Here is a 17,601-nt window from a genome sequence, read left to right as displayed (position 1 = left end):
TGGGTATTTTTCCAGTATGTGCTCTATGTTTGTCTGTGTGGGTAGTCGTGTGTGTGTGTGTGTGTGAGAGAGAGAGAGTGTGTTTGTCCTGTATGAATCTGCACTGTCACTTTAGCACTTATGTTTTTCCCTGTTTCTGTGCAGGGATTATTACCCAGTCTCAGCCTTTTTGTTTGGAACCTTTCTTATATTAACAAGCTTCAGGGATTAAATACATATTTAACCAGAAAGGAGAGTGTCACTGATCCAGCTCTAACATTGGAATTGTGAACATGGCACACGTACCATCGAATTACACTAAAATCCACAAATGTTTTTGACATAGCAGATTACTTTGCTATATTCCCTCTGTCAGCCAAATCAGTCAAAGCGCGTGGTTCAACCAAAATGTTTGTTGACCGTTATATAGATTTATCTATGAAAATTAGTTTTTCTTTTCTGTTCTATTCTATTTTATGGTGTAAAAGTTCATAGCATATCATTTTAAATCAGCCTACAACTTGTCTGATTTGCAGTTCTTGTACCATACAAGTACAGGGACAGTTTGGTTCATATTGCTGGCAATCAGTCAGTGTCCAATGGGAATTGGAAACTCCCTCACAGATTTTCTTTATCATTTTTACAGACAAAATTTGGGTGTAGAAGTGTAGAACTTCAAGTATTTTCAGGATTTCTACACATGTGAGTGGAGGAGAGAGCAGGAGATTGACAGACAGATTGGTGTTGTGTTTGCCGCTTGTTTGTTGTGACAGCTGACGATGAATTGGCGTAGCCATGGTCCAACCTGACCTACAGCCACAACCTATGGGTGGTGGTGAATTTGCATCCATAGATGCAAATGGAATCTGCTTGTTCAGAAGGATGTCTGGGCTCCCTCCTGGAAATCAGGGGGGTCAGAATCTTGGTCATCTTGAGTCAAATTCGGCTGCTGCTCTTCGATATGAAAGAAAGTCAGCTGAGGAAGTTTGAGATTCTGATTAGCATGATTATGCCCCAGCTGGTGAGATAAAATTTCTTGGCCTGGCTTGAGAACTCCAAAGTGTTCGCCCAGTAGAGCTGGAAAAAGAAGCTGAGAAGAGGGATCTCCCATATCCTGGAAAATGGGTGAATGACATGCACCACCTCACATATCACTCATGAAAAACTATAAATTATGTTATAAATAAAGACCATTTTTACAACACATCCCTGACTTAAAGAAACAGTAACCACTGTTTATTATGAATGAGCACATTCAGTTCATGAATATGAATTTATTTACTTGCATAACTATTGGGACACTTAATTGTGTTGATTACTCAAACTTAAATAACTCTTCCTGGCAAAGAAGTTACTATTTTCCTCATGTTTCTGTAAAATGTCAGAAAGTCCCGATGCACTAAATACTGTCCTAAAATTCAACATAATAATGGCATGAAAAGTTTGCATTACAGCTTTTTATTTGGTCTTGTTGAGTTCCAGGAAGAATGATGTTAATGTGCGATTCTTTAAGCTGCCACTGTTGGTGCAGGCCTCCCTTGTTGTGCTGGCATAGCACCTCCAGTCAGCTGCCTGTAAAGCTGTCAATAGGGATCGCAGACCCAGGAGGTACACAGCACCGAGCCCTGTTAAAAAGCCGCAGATCACCCTGCTGGTTTTGTTCCTGAAAACCACGGTGAGTACATATTTTAGAACGGCTTAGAAGATGATGGAATTAAAGCAGAGGGTGGAGGAAGAGGACTTAAGGATGACATCTTGCATGTAATGCTGCTAATCCCCTCATTTTATTTCCCAAAAAATCAGCAAAAAAACCCCTAGAGATCCCGTTAGTTGTTTACCACAGAGTGCTCGAGAGAAATTCCACAACATGAGGTCATTACCTTTGGTTTCTATCGTGCACTCTGGCAGGTCATATTTCTCTCAGCATATAATTGTGTCTGCCTGTAGCTAATTATTTGTGTAAACCTGAGCAGGCTACTGCTGGTGGGTTTTATAGGATATATTAGTTATTTTAAATGACGTTGAGCGCAGCAGGAAAACGGTAACGGGTAGTTAAAAAAAGGCTGACACTTTGCATGTGTGTTTGTGATGGTTTTGGGGTATGTTTCAGGGCAATGCCACACAAGTATTGGGACTCACAAATGTAAGCTTTAAAAAATGGATGAAACAGACAGACTTACCTGGCTAATTCCTAATAATAGTAATAATAATAATAAAAGTTTATTCCAGTAGCTCATAACCTGGGCTCCAGGGCTTAGGGTGTTTTTAAATATTATTTTTAGGCATTTATATTGGTGATGGAGATAAAAGAGAGGGGTATGTCATGGAGCCAAGGACATTTACAGCACACACATGACACTTTTACTACTTTTACATAATTTGGGGCTTTATTCCTGCCATTAATCCAATTTTATTCCAATTTTTTCAAAACTTTTCTACTCTTACCGAGTACTTTTACACTGAATGCCACATTCACCCGTTTACATGCACATTCATATAGTGCACCCACATGTGATGCCTCAGGGACAGTTTGGAGTTCGGTATTTTGGGTTCACTGGACTGGAGGAGCTGAGGATCGAACTCCAAGGTCCAAATTAGCAGACCAATTAGTGGAAAGTAAAATGTCCTCTTCATATTTAAAATACTTACATGCATCCACCTGACCCATATAGTCTTTCACTCCCTTGTTCATATACTGTAAAAAAGCTGCTTTTAGCTCTATTTTTTGTCTAACTTTTGTCTGTTGCAAACTTCTACCCAGCTGTTTCTTTTCAGGGTGTTCAGTATTTTTATTTCAAGGAATTTTTAACTGTAGTTTGGACAATTTAAGGAAAGTTTGCCGCTTTCAGCTTATATACATATTGAAACATACTGAACCATGGTGGGAACAAGCTATAATAAAGTCTTTACCTTCATCACTCAGCGTAGCCTAAATATAGAGGTTCCACTCTGCAAAGTGTTATGATTGTGCCCACCAAGAACTTATTTAACTTTGTATCTCTTTCAATTAAGATAACTTTTTTTTATTTTTATACCATTAATCATTTTGTCATAGTTCCTTCTCCATATGGCCAATCCTCATTTTGAACAGAACCGTGTTTATATACTTAACATGTAAAAGCAAGTACACATGTAGGAGATCATTAGAAGGAGCCTGTGAGAAGCAGAGGGGTTGTTGCTTTTCATGTTGTGGTTTGGTACAGAACATTGGTGAAGTCAGATAGACAGTCTGCAGAGCCACGCGGCACAGCGCTCCAGAGCAGCTTTACTCTGCCAGCCAGACTCGGCCTGTGGCTCAGTCCTGGCATCGGCCTCCAGCGGGACCGTCGATAGACTCGCGGCGGTTTCCTTTCATGTTGCTTTCACAGGCTTAGCTCCTACTTGACAGTAAGACATTAGCAGTCACAACCACAGCACCAGAACCTGGTATCTACACTCCTTTTACATTACCCCATGTCATTACACAGCTAGCTAAAAGGTTGGTCACATGGTGAGATTTCCATTACTTGTGAATTCTTTGCCAAGGTGATCGTACCAGGTGTTCACACACTGTAAACACACACATGGACAAGAAATCAGCGGGTAAGTACAGGAAGTACATTTCAAACATATTTAAATCAGTGTTTGCTGTTCAAAATTTGATACATTATTTTAGCTGTTTCAGTTTCATATTAATGACCTATCAGATAGTTTATTACTTTTAGCTGCTCAGCTGATGACTTCTGTAATTCACAGAGATGTTGCTTACCTGTCTCTGACCCCAACGAGCCAATCAGGTGGCAGCGTAGATATATGCTCGCCAGCCACTTTGGCAGCCTCGCTTCTGTCAGTCTGCCCCAGGGCAGCTGTGGCTACAACTGTAGCTTGCCTACACCAGTGTATGAATGTGAGAGTGAATGAATAGTGGTATTGTAAAGCGCTTTGGGTGCCTTGAAAAGCGCTATATAAATCCAATCCATTATTATTATTATCATTAGGTACACCTGTTCAGCTGCTTGTTAGTGTGAATATCTAATCTACTGATCCCATGACAGCAATTCAACACATTTATGCAAACAGACGTCACTGAGACAACGTGCTGCAGTTCAAACTGAGCATCAGAATGTGTCGGAAAGAAGATTTAAGTGACTTTGAATGTGCCAGGGTTGTTTGTAGCAGAGAGTATTTCAGAAACTGTTGATCTACTGGGATTTTCCTGCACAGCCTTCTCCAGGTTTACAGAAAATGGTCTGAGAAAGAAAATATCCAGTGAGCAGCAGTTCTCTGGGCAAAAATCCCTTGTTGATGCCAGAGTGTTTCCAGCTGACAGAAACAGAAGACCACACCAGGTGTCACTCCCGTCAGCTAAAAAAAGGAAACAGGCTCATCAAAATTTGGTCTGATGAGTCTCAACTTTTCAAAAAGGACAGAATTTGTAATAAAGAAAATAAGAGCATGACTCCATTCAGCGTTGTTACCAGAGGTTCGGGTTGATGGTGGTAGTGTAATGGTGTGGGGGATGTTTTCTTGGCACACTTTCGGGTTCTTAGCTGACAGCCTCCCTGATTATTGTTGCTGGACATGTCCATCCCTTTAAGACCATAATGCATCTATTTCCTTCGGTCTCCACAGCCCTCACATCTGTCATTCAGGTGTTACTCCCTTCCTGCGCCAAGTTTCTGTGCCTTACTTGTTTCTAAGCGTATCAGGATCTGCGTCCCTGCAGATTTGAGGTGACTGTGGTTGTGATTTGGCATTTTATAAATAAAATTTTATTAAATTTATTTCATATCTGCTTTTTATTGTAGTGAACATGTAGGTACTATGCTGTTTTTTAAAAAAAAAAATCTCTTTCTATTCATTTGAATTTAATTCAGTTCAATTTTATTTATACAGCACCAAATCACAACAACAGTCGCCTCAAGGTGCTTTATATTGTAAGGTAGACCCTACAATAATACATACCGAGAAAAAACCCAACAATCATATGACCCCCTATGAGCAAGCACTTCTACTTTTAAATACTCTAGGAACAACAAGTAAGCCTGCAGTGTGAGAGCGAAGTGCTCATTCTTAATCTTTCTATGGGTTACCATGTGCATAATTTCAGTTAGAGTTGTTGTTGTTAGAGTGCTCTGGTGGGACGTGCCCCCTGAACTGAACCCTTAAACTCTGCATGTGTAAAAAAAGCTTTTAAAAGCTTGCTTTGGGGCAAAGTCTCCAAACTTCTAAATCTTTCTTTAAAATCCATTTTGACAGCTGATTCTATAGATACAGTCTGTATAACTCGGTGACCATTAAACCAAAAGCTGAATCTCTTCCCATTCATTTACGTTGGATGGAGTGGAGTCTTGACAAAATAACTGTCAAAACGCCAAAATGCCTGCCAGGTGGCAAATCTTTGCCATTCCCCCTAAAACCCAGTTTGCATTGGCACTTGCAATTGTTTATTCATTAACTAACTTTTTAGTTGCTTATTTTTTTGGACTTGCTCTGAATAACACTGTTCAGATTTTACAGCTGACTTAGTATATGTTTATATTTTCCAATCAATATAATATCTAGTTTTTCAAATGGGTGGAGCTGCACAAATTGGTGTTTGAATGGGAGTCACACTACAGTAGTTTTCCAGTTAAAACACTCTCAGATTGCCAGATTGGCTTGGTTTCACCCTTCAGCTCTTGTGTTTCCTGTGGCCTGATTTTAAATATGCCATCTTCATGTATTCCACATGACTGCTTGTAGGTAGCCTGGTGTTATTATGTGTTTACTGGCGAATCCTCTCATGGCCGTAGGTGGGTAATTTGAGTGCAGTGTGCATGCAGGTGAATATGAACACAAAGCCTCACGTAAACTACTTGAATTCATTACGCCACTAACTGTGCAAGAGGCAAGCTGTTCCTTGGCAGCGAGCCACCCCAGTTTAAAAGGCAGCGAGATGGAAGTGAAGATGGATGGAGGGAAGCTTGCAGCCAAGTCTGCACTGCCTGCAGGAGAGATAATCAGAGCTCCTGCTCCTCTCCTAACGAGTACTTTCAGTGTGAGCAGTGCTAGGCCAATGTTAACAGCCTCAAACACCTCATCAGAGGCTGGAAGTAAGAGTCAGATAAGGCAACAAACAGAGTCTGAGTGAGTGTGTGCGTATCAAACATTTGTTGAAAGGAAAAATCAAGAGTGTCAACTGTGTGTGACAGTTTAGCCTGAGTACCAGACGAATCTGCGAGCTCATGTTTCATTTGTTCTGGCAGAGTGCATCTGAAATGTGCTGCAACAGATTTCAACCCAGTGCTACCTGTTTAGGGCCAATCAGCCATGTGTCTGGTATGTGGCAGGTTTGATCCAATGACTAGAGAGAAGTGTTATCATCAAAGTTCTTACTTGGAACACACTTGAAAAAAAAAATGCTTTTGTATCAGTATTAACATTTGGACTCTAACACTCACTGACACACAGTTTCAAATTATGCAGTCTCTTACTTTTTTGTCATTCAGTGCTGCATCACTTGGTTGTGCACATGTGGAAACCTCAGGAGCTAAACCATGAAGCCAACGTATAGCTAGCAGAAACAGTATGTAAGTCAATCCTGATAGCCTCCCATGTTAAAATGTCCAGATTTACAGCTTTAAAAATACTGATACAAAATGCAGTTTTGTGGCCCTGAAAGGTCAAATGCACTGCAATTACATTTTATTTATATATCACAAATTATAATTGTCACTTCAAGAAGTGTAGGGTATTGTAGGGTAAAAACTCGTCAATAACACAGAGAAGACCTCAACAATCAGACGACCCCTTATGAACAACACTTGGTGACAGTGGGAAGGAAAAACTCCCTTTTAACAAGAAGAACCTGACGACAAAACCAGGCTCAGGGAGGGGTGGCCATCTGTCATGACCGGTTGGGGGTGAGGGGAGGAAGACAAGACAAAAAACACACTATTGCAGCATACCTCAGGGAGGATTCAGCGCCACCTGATCCAGCCCTAACTATACACCTTACGAAAAAGTACTAAAAGCACCAAGAAGTATTGCATGAGTTGGAGAAAAAACATGCTACGGTGTGATACGAATTAAGTGATTAAAAAAAAATTATCTGCATCTTCTGGTTTCTATACTTATGCAGCTCTTCAGTCACTGTTGCCTCAGAAACTCTTTTGTTGTGTTTTGTATGTTTTTGACTGCTGAGGGCCACCGTAGTTTTGGCCTCTGTGCATAACTTCCATGACATAGCAATTGAGTGAGTGGGTCTGGATATTTTGATTGACACGTCTGCTGGGTGTCTTCCACTACTCGAGTCATTAAACTGGATGTCTTTATTGAATTCATGCTGCTGGTGCTTTCTTGAGCACTTTTGGCTGAGCTAATATTGTGGCTTGTCGTGTGGTACAGTCCATCCAGGAAGTTTGTGCTTCAGTTTTGGTGAAATCCTAGTGTTTTATTAATCAGTTCCTTAGCACTTATTAGCCCATATATGTGTGTGTGTGCACTGCACCTGCACGCTTTGAATGCATTTTGTCAATCAAGCCAGATATTGTTAGCTGATAAATTAGCGCCCCACCCCCCATCCAATGAAGCTTCAAAATACTGCTTTTATCTCTTATCCTGCCTCTTGTCTGTGCTTACTATTAACATCCCATGCTAATCCGAAATGAAATGAGTGCTTTCAGACTAATTCAACAGTTTATACAGTGAGGGGGAAAAAAGTGAATTGTAAACAAGCTCATTCATTCTCTTTATGTTCTTGCACTTAAATGTGGCCAAAAGCGCACATGCACACACATACAAACACACACACGTGCAGCGGTAGAGCAATAACACTGTCAACATCGGCAGTGAGAAGGGCAGGATCGCAGCCCTGCCACTGTCTGTCTGCCACCTTGTCATATAAATCTGCAACACAACTCCCTGGCACACGCCGGGGTGTGGATGGATGAACCCTCAGTGTGTGCACAGATGGTGGGAGAGCATGTGCATGCAAAAACCTGTTCATAATCGAGACCATATAAAACCGTGTCTGTCAAGAACATGTAATTGATTGTGTGTGTGTGTGTGTGTGCGTGTGTGTGTGTGTGTGTGTGTGTGTGTGTGTGTGTGTGTGTCGACAGTGACAGTATTATTGGACTGTTCGGGATGCAGAGGGATGTTGAAGCTGTAGGCAATGAAAGATGAGGGGTAATCTTAAGTGAAAGGTCTTTGCTCTGCTCATGTAGCAGCATGTCTATGAACACACTTAAATGTGTGTGTGTGTGTGTGTGTGTGTGTGTGTGTGTGTGTGTGTGTGTGTGTGTGTGTGTGTGTGTGTCAGATTCATTTTTTTTAGTCAGCGGCAATGTGACATGAAATGAATCAGTCTGTTAGACATTTTGTCTGACTGATTGCAGTCCGTTGGACAGTGAATGTTTGGCAACAGATTGCCATCAAACGAGGGTCTCACGTACTCAACATCTGTGCAACAAGCTTTTTGCCTTAACTACTTGCAGTTGGTTAATGAATGCAAATTTTTTAATGCAATCACCATTATAATTTCCTAGTTGCAAGCAGTTTGTTGTCCCAATTAAGGTCAACATTTTGACGTCAAGTGGTGTAGAAATGTCTTCATGAGCTGTTTCTATGTGCTTCTGGTAATGAATGATTCTACTTTGGACACACTGAACAGTGAACAGAAATATGAAAAAAGTCCAATATTCAAGACCGGAAAAAGTTTTGGTTAGAAATCAAACTCATACCTTTTTTACTAGAAGGTAGCTGTAGGACTGAATTTAGGCAAATGGAACAGATGCATTATTGTGCAGCTTTAAAGTCCTGTTGCCAGTTCTGTTGCTTTTACTCACTGAAGAGCTGATTAAAGCTTTTAACATTATTAAAATCCATCTTGGGTTTCAAAGGACAGAAAAGTAGTAAACGGTGTCATAATCAATTAATGTAATGACAATCACCGTTTCCATTCAAGCACACTAAAACAAGTAGAAAACAACTGTTATAAAGTGATTAGTTACACTGACCGTGATGTTACAAGTTGTAAAATGTGTATGCCTGCGTGTGTGTGTGTGCGAGTGTGCGCACTCGCCTTCATTTTCTGCTGCCGCTGCCTCGTGTCCTGGCGAGGCAGAGCTGCTGCCGGGCACCTTGACTGAATCATGTTCATTACCTCTGCTACTGGAGCCCTAATGTGGCTTTATGGGGAGCGTGCAGCGTCCCACAGGACAAATTAGGCCGCAGATCGCTACATTTGAGGAATAAAAGTGGCTATTCAAAAAGCAGATTGTTCCAATTTTGTCATTAGTTTTACTGCTGGGCTGACAGACGATAGATGTCTGAGGTGGCTATATGATATTTGTTTGAAAGGTTTTGTTCTTAAAAGCTACAAGGCCAAATTGGGAAGTAAAATAAAAATAATAATCATAAATGTTTTGATCTTGCAATTATCCTTCTTATTTTTGCTGTAATATTTATGTGCTCATCTTGTATTGTACAAGATATAGAAGATAACCAAAGCCAGAAATGAAAAAATTAAGTGCATATATATATATATATATATATATATAATATAAGATAAGATAAGATAAGATAAGATAAGATAAGATAAGATAGAACTTTATTAATCCCTCGGGTGGGTTCCTCTGGGAAATTCGACTTCCAAAAAGCACAGCAACGACCGAAGTTACAGTTACATATATATATATATATATATATATATATATATATATATATATATATATATATATATATATATATATATATATATATTATGGAATGCCCTTTAGGAAAATATTATATATATATTCCAACCAAAGTCTGAATATATAGAATGATCTTTTGAATATATAGAATGAAGCTTGAATATATAGAATGAAACTTGAATATATAGAATGATCTTTTGAATATATAGAATGAAACTTGAATATATAGAATGATCTTTTGAAAATATAGAATGAAACTTGAATATATAGAATGAAGCTTGAATATATAGAATGAAGCTTGAATATATAGAATGATCTTTTGAATATATAGAATGAAACTTGAATATATAGAATGATCTTTTGAATATATAGAATGAAACTTGAATATATAGAATGAAACTTGAATATATAGAATGAAGCTTGAATATATAGAATGAAGCTTGAATATATAGAATGAAGCTTGAATATATAGAATGATCTTCTGAATATATAGAATGAAACTTGAATATATAGAATGAAACTTGAATATATAGAATGATCTTCTGAATATATAGAATGAAACTTGAATATATAGAATGAAGCTTGAATATATAGAATGATCTCTTGAATATATAGAATGAAACTTGAATATATAGAATGAAACTTGAATATATAGAATGAAGCTTGAATATATAGAATGAAGCTTGAATATATAGAATGATCTTCTGAATATATAGAATGAAACTTGAATATATAGAATGAAACTTGAATATATAGAATGATCTTCTGAATATATAGAATGAAACTTGAATATATAGAATGAAGCTTGAATATATAGAATGATCTCTTGAATATATAGAATGAAACTTGAATATATAGAATGATCTTTTGAATATATAGAATGATCTTTTGAAAATATAGAATGAAACTTGAATATATAGAATGAAACTTGAATATATAGAATGAAACTTGAATATATAGAATGTATGAACCTCATTTTTAGAGATGATGTGTTTCTGAATTCTCTGCCTTTACAAAATGGCATCAGCTGAACTATTTCAGTACTTTTTAGAGCTTGACAACTGTTTTGCGACAGCTGTTCAAACTGCAAATGGTAGAAATAATTTGAATTTATACTACGTCACCTTGAAGAACACGTTTTCATTATTGCAACATTTCTAGTGCTCATGAATAATGTTCAACAAAATGTTTCTGGGAGAAGATTATGCACACTTCTTGAGGGAATTTATCAATCACTGATGGAGATATCAACTGAGCTAACACTTCGAGCAGAAGCTGAAGCACATGTTATGGACTCATTATATCATTCTACATCTCAAAGAGGAAGGTCAAGGTAAGTGATAAAAATGGAAACAAATTCATTCATAATGTGTATGGCACTTGAAAGAGTCAAGAGATGGCAAACAAGATAATGAATGCAAGAAATAAGAAAGAAGTTAACATATTTCTTCTTTTGTTTCTAACTCTTTTAGGTACAACATACCAGCTACTCAGCTGACTGACATGCGAGACTTGGGGTTTAGTTGGATGGCCATATCTCAAATGTTGTCAGTAAATGTTGGAACACTGTACAACCACAGGATACAACTAGTGGACTATGGAAATTTGCAATTTGAACAGCTGTCGCAAAACAGTTGTCAAGCTCTAAAAAGTACTGAAATAGTTCAGCTGATGCCATTTTGTAAAGGCAGAGAATTCAGAAACACATCATCTCTAAAAAAGAGGTTCATACATTCTATATATTCAAGTTTCATTCTATATATATTCAAGTTTCATTCTATATATTCAAGTTTCATTCTATATATTCAAGTTTCATTCTATATATTCAAGTTTCATTCTATATATTCAAAAGATCATTCTATATATTCAAGTTTCATTCTATATATTCAAGTTTCATTCTATATATTCAAGTTTCATTCTATATATTCAAAAGATCATTCTATATATTCAAGTTTCATTCTATATATTCAAGTTTCATTCTATATATTCAAGTTTCATTCTATATATTCAAAAGATCATTCTATATATTCAAGTTTCATTCTATATATTCAAGTTTCATTCTATATATTCAAGTTTCATTCTATATATTCAAGTTTCATTCTATATATTCAAAAGATCATTCTATATATTCAAGTTTCATTCTATATATTCAAGTTTCATTCTATATATTCAAAAGATCATTCTATATATTCAAGTTTCATTCTATATATTCAAGTTTCATTCTATATATTCAAAAGATCATTCTATATATTCAAGTTTCATTCTATATATTCAAAAGATCATTCTATATATTCAGAAGATCATTCTATATATTCAAGTTTCATTCTATATATTCAGACTTTGGTTGGAATATATATACCGTAATTGTCGGGCTATAAGCCGCTACTTTTTGCACCAGCTTTGAACCCTGCGGCTTTTAGTCAGGTGCGGCTTTTCTATGGATTGTCCATGATTTTTGTCATATCGTAAGATTTGTTTTGTTTGTTCCGCTGTTGCCTGGCGGAAGGGCATGTGATCAGACACACAGTATCGGGGTTCAAGAGTGGTATGTTGGTCACATGTCCATCCGCCAGGCAACACAGTGCCGTACAAGTAGCGCGAAAAACAAACTTCAAAGTAGCGCTACGCGTTCAGCGGGAGGCGTGGATGACGAGCGGTGATAAACTTGCGAAAAGCAAGTTATGCTCAATTCCACCGGTGGATTCTGACAGCGTGGAAAAGTGTGAAAACATCCACGATCACCAACGGATTTGAAGGGCTGGACTGTTGCATGATGGAGAGGAGGACACCGCCACGGCCCTTCTGAGGGTGTTTGACTCTGACACTGACAATGAGGATTTCTTTGGTTTTGAAAGTGACAACGAAGGAGAGAAGCGGAGAGTGGATGACGAAGCCATCCTGAGCCTGTTCGTTTCCGACACTGGAGGAGAGGACTTTGGTGGTTTCAGTGCGCAGGAAGAAGAGAAAGATGGTGGTGAATGACTGACTTTTCTTCTTGTTAAAGCCGTGTCGCTGCACCTGAGCCTAAAAGGTAGTCTGAATCTATTTTTCTGGTGTGCTGCAGGTTATTGTTATGTACTACATTTGTTACTCATTTATGAAGCACAGTACATGTGTCCTACTTGTAATTACCGCTACTTGTACATATACCTAAAAAGTTATGCAAATATGTACCCATAACTTGTTTTTCAAAATATTAATAAAAGGGGTGTGTCTCCAAACAGCCATCTCTTTCCTGACAAGTCCCTTTGTGCATATTCTCTTACATATGATAAGTCAACATTGAAACACCTGCGGCTTTTGGTCAGGTGCGGCTAATGTATGTACAAACCAGGATTTTCCCCTGATTTTAGCTTGTGCGGCTAATATTCAGGTGCGCTTTGTAGTCCGGGAAATACGGTATATATAATATTTTCCTAAAGGGCATTCCATAATATCTATATATATATATATCTATATATCTATATATCTATATATATATATATATATATATATATATATATATATATATATATATATTTAAACAGTAGTTGCTACTACAGATACACATTATCTCTGGATTAGATTCAACTCTTATGAAAATACACAGCAAGAAGGAGCAGCAGGCCTCCACCAATGAACACTAATTATCTGTGTCATTCTTGTGTCGTTGTGTGTGCAGTTTGCAACCCTTGTGAAAATGTTATGTTAGCGAGGCAAAGGATTAGGTGTCAGCATGGGGGTCTACAACTAGCGGGGGGCATGAGAGGCTGCTGTGCATGGCATGTACTGAATGAATCCTAAGTAAGTGTGTTGGCTTGAATTTATATAGCAAGAATCTATGTTCCGTGTACATCGTACATTGGCTTTATTTGTATGTACTAAAAGCTACTGTAGCAGTTTCTCTGTTTTGGAGTGGAACAAACAGATATAATTATGTGACAAAAAATTGAGGGTTTGCAATTGTTGCAATTGCAAATGTTTTTCACACTTTTGTTGGTCATGTAGTGTAGTAGTATCAGTAGTTTAAGTACAGTATAAATGCATTGTTCAGGTAAACAAGCTATGTTACGTTGTACAAATGTGAAAACATAAGTTGCTTAATGTCGACAGGTCTTCAAGGCAGACAGGCTTGTGGTACTTGTTTAATGGAAAATAATGTATCACAATATTAATATTTGCGGTTCAGAACATTTTTTTAAATTCAACATAAATTTGTTTTAATAAAAAATGAAGGTATGGTCTGTTTTTGGCTTATTTGGTTAATTAAAGGGACTTATTATATTTTTCCTTCTTGTTTATCATACATATATTGGTTTACTATATACAATAGTTGATGTTCATATTAAATTTCACAAGTTTCAAGTTAACAGCTCAGCTCAGGCTTCAGACTGTCCTGACAGCTTATCCTCTACTTGGCTCTGTATGAGGTCGTATCTGAGAGTCGATGTCCTTAATATGATCGTCTCAGGCTCACAGTGAGGGAAATGAGTACAGAAACTCCACCCACCTGCTGTTAAATCCTCCTGTTTACAAAGTGGTGCAAGTTAGAAAAGCTGGCTTACAGGGATGAGGAAGTAGCTAAAACTGTTTGTTTGTCTCTGGGTAACATCAGTTGCAAAAGGACCTCTGTGACTGGGTATGACGCAGTGACTGCCAGCAACCTACTGAATCTCCTGGGCGAAACACATTTTCCCCTCACAATCAACGGTTGCCGAGCGTTTTCTAGGCCAGCATGACTGAGTCTTAACACAGAGGATGAACTAAGCAGCATAGAAGTAATGATTACTTAGAACTGTAATGCCAAGTTACTCTAGTAGAAATCAAGAATAAAAATATGAGCCTGGAAATGAGTATACCAGTAAAATCAAAGCATTATAGGAATAGATTATGAATGCAAGGTTAATGTCATAAAGCTGGTCTCCTCATGGATTTGATTTAAATGATTTTGCAATCTCTAAACCTGCCTAAACCTGCCTAACACAACCAGATACATGGAGTCAAAGGACAGATACTTTTTACTGGTATTACTTTGTTACTTTGTTGGAAACCTTGGTCTCAGCCATACTCAGGTCATCTGCAATGATTCTCTGGCCAGGTTTCGTAGCCGCTCTGTCGTAGTCCACATGGTGGAGATGTGCTGTCAGAAATCTCTTTGCACGACTCTCTGACTGCCTAAAGCCCTGGAGGAAAAGCTGTGCTAACCAGCCAGACTATCAGACTCCAAGAGCACTGAGACCCCCAACCCTCATCATTTCCCTCCTTCCACATGAGTCAAAGAGCCCTTCTTTTACATGCCAGCTGACTGCAGGAGGAAGGAGAGGACAGCAAGGGGAAGAGAGCGTGGCCTGTCGAGGGCAGAGGGCTGGCTAAAACCCACGCTGAGTTTTAAGCATCTAACCTCTGATTACACCAGTGTGTATATTCTCTAAAAGACCATTCAATAAATGTGCAATACATGTAATACTGCTATAATACATATTATATAAGTCTACTGCTTCGCAATAGCAAGCTGCAGCTGTTATGGCACATGGACATCAGAGCTATCGGTGTTGCTCTGATATCTATAACCCAACCTGCGTTATGATCTGCTGGAGAAACTGCAGAAACTCTGTGTGAGGAAGAAGAAGTAGCGCTAGAATAAAAGCAAACCCCAGCTGGTCGGCTCTTCCATCCTTCCTGCTCAATGGTTGCTTGACAAAGGTGCAGCTGTAATCATAGTGTTTACTTTTTCATTCATTAACTGCATGTCCTCAAACATGATTGGCAATCGGTGTGAATCGTAGATCGTGCGAGTGCTACTTCTGCTCCCTTACATGTTAGACTGAGTTAAGACTGGATGCGTCACTGATTCCCTGCCTTATCTTGAGTTACAAAGTGGTAGCTGCTTGCAGACATCTCTTTGAGTCTTTCTCAGAATATTTCACGCTTTCCATTCATCCAGACTCTGTTGCCACTTTTCTGTCAACTCTCTCCACTATCCTTTCTAATAAAGGCAAAATCCCTAAAATAAATTCTTAAAAGAGAAGTAGGGAAAAAGGTCATGATCTGAAGGATATCGCATTACCTGTCAAAACATGGTGCAGGCAATGTTATGGCACGGGCTACCTGCAGAACCGATGATGTGATTGCAGAAGTGGCAGGATGAATACTAAGCATACAGAGCTGTACTTTCTGCTCCAAATCTGTAAAACAGAGCAGACAGCACTTCACAGTGTAAACTGATAATGACCTAAAATAATAAGCGTTTCTCAAGTCAAAGATATGGGATAATCTTCAATGGACAATTTAGTCATCTGATCTCAAACCAATAGATCAAACTTTCCAGTTACTGAAGACAAAACTGAAGTCAGAGAATCCCGCAAACAAACAACAGCTGAAGGTGGCTGTAATAAAGACTGATCAGTAAATGCCTAACATCTCTTGAAAATTAAAAAAAAAGTTTTGTTCTGAAGCCTCTGAATTCAAAAATTTTACACTTCAGTCATATGTTGATTTTTTACTTTAAATCCCACTGTGGTGCTGCGTGGAGGCTGTCTTTGCCTTTTTCTTTTAAACACAAAAACAGCTGTGAATGTTTTAAACTTTGTGTTTAGCTTCACAAATCTAAGCAAATTTGAACCTAACTCAGCACTCCTCACAGCGACAAATGACTTTCCTTAACCTGTTGATTTTTGTGTGATTACTCAATATTTCAAACGTAGTAAATCCAAACTGGTTCTTTTTGCGGATAATGGCTTCATCATTTGATGGCTTCCAGCTCACACTGGAGTACTTTGCAGCTGAGTGTGAAGCAGTGGGAAATTAGCAGCTCCAAGTCTGAGGCCATGGTTCTGAGCCAGAAAAGAGTTGAGTGTCCACTCCAGGTCAGGGACGAGTTGGTGCCCCAAGTGGAGGAGTTTAAGTATCTTAGGGTCTTGATAATGAGCACAGTGAGAGGGGAGCGAGAGACTGACAGATGGACTGGAGTCACGTCTGCAATGATGCGGATGCAGAATTGGCGCATCGGGGTGAAGATAGAGCTGAGCATGAAAGTCGATTCACCAGTCGATCTACGTCCCTACCCTCACCTAATAGGGTAGTGACTGAAAGGCTGAGGTTGCGGATACAAGCGACATGTCCTACCGGAGGAAGCCCAGAAGTACAAACAGCACATGGTGGAGAGATTATATCTCTTAGCTGGCCTGGGAACACCTCAGTGTTTCCCTGGAGGAGCTGAAGTAGGAGGCTGGGGGACAATTGATGAATGGATGATATTAGAGCAGATTTCCTTCTGAATAAAAAAATGAAATTCTTACAAGCAATTACTGCCACCAAAATGAATACAAGCTTCACAGGCAGTAGGGTATATTTCCACAAAAAATATGTTAATTTAATCAGTTAAATGAGGTGAATTATTTGAGCAAGTAAAGCTGCTGCACTGAAATATTTCTAACCACCAATTTCAGCAACAGACCTAAGTAAGACACACATACCTACACACACACACACATATACCAGTCCTCCATTTCTCCAAATCACATAACACCTGAACCTCACACACAAACAAACACGGGTGTCCAAAGTGTTAAAGACGAGACCCACCTGCTAATCTCTCAGACAATCTGCCTACTGTAACCGACTTGATATGCAGGGATAACACACACACACTCTCTCTCTCTCACACACACACACATAATTAATGAACACACGTATTACTAGTGCACACACTTGCCACGGGCGCTTTCCACACACGCGGTTTACCCCAGTGTTTCATCCCTCATGGGGTGGAACATGTTCTTTCAGCACAGTGCACCCTCACAGTCCTCACTGAGCTAGCAGCGCTATTACTAATAAGGCAGAAAAATAAATATGGAAAGTCAAATTATACTCTGAGTCATATTGCATTGCGTGTTAAGTTGACACACAATAATAAGTCATTCACGTGTGCTACCGACGGTTTTGATTAATGAAACAGGATGAAAATACTTATTCAATTTAGGCT

Source organism: Astatotilapia calliptera, chromosome 8 (assembly GCF_900246225.1).
Source record: "Astatotilapia calliptera chromosome 8, fAstCal1.2, whole genome shotgun sequence".
NCBI lineage: Eukaryota > Metazoa > Chordata > Actinopteri > Cichliformes > Cichlidae > Astatotilapia > Astatotilapia calliptera.
This window is presented reverse-complemented; position numbering follows the sequence as displayed.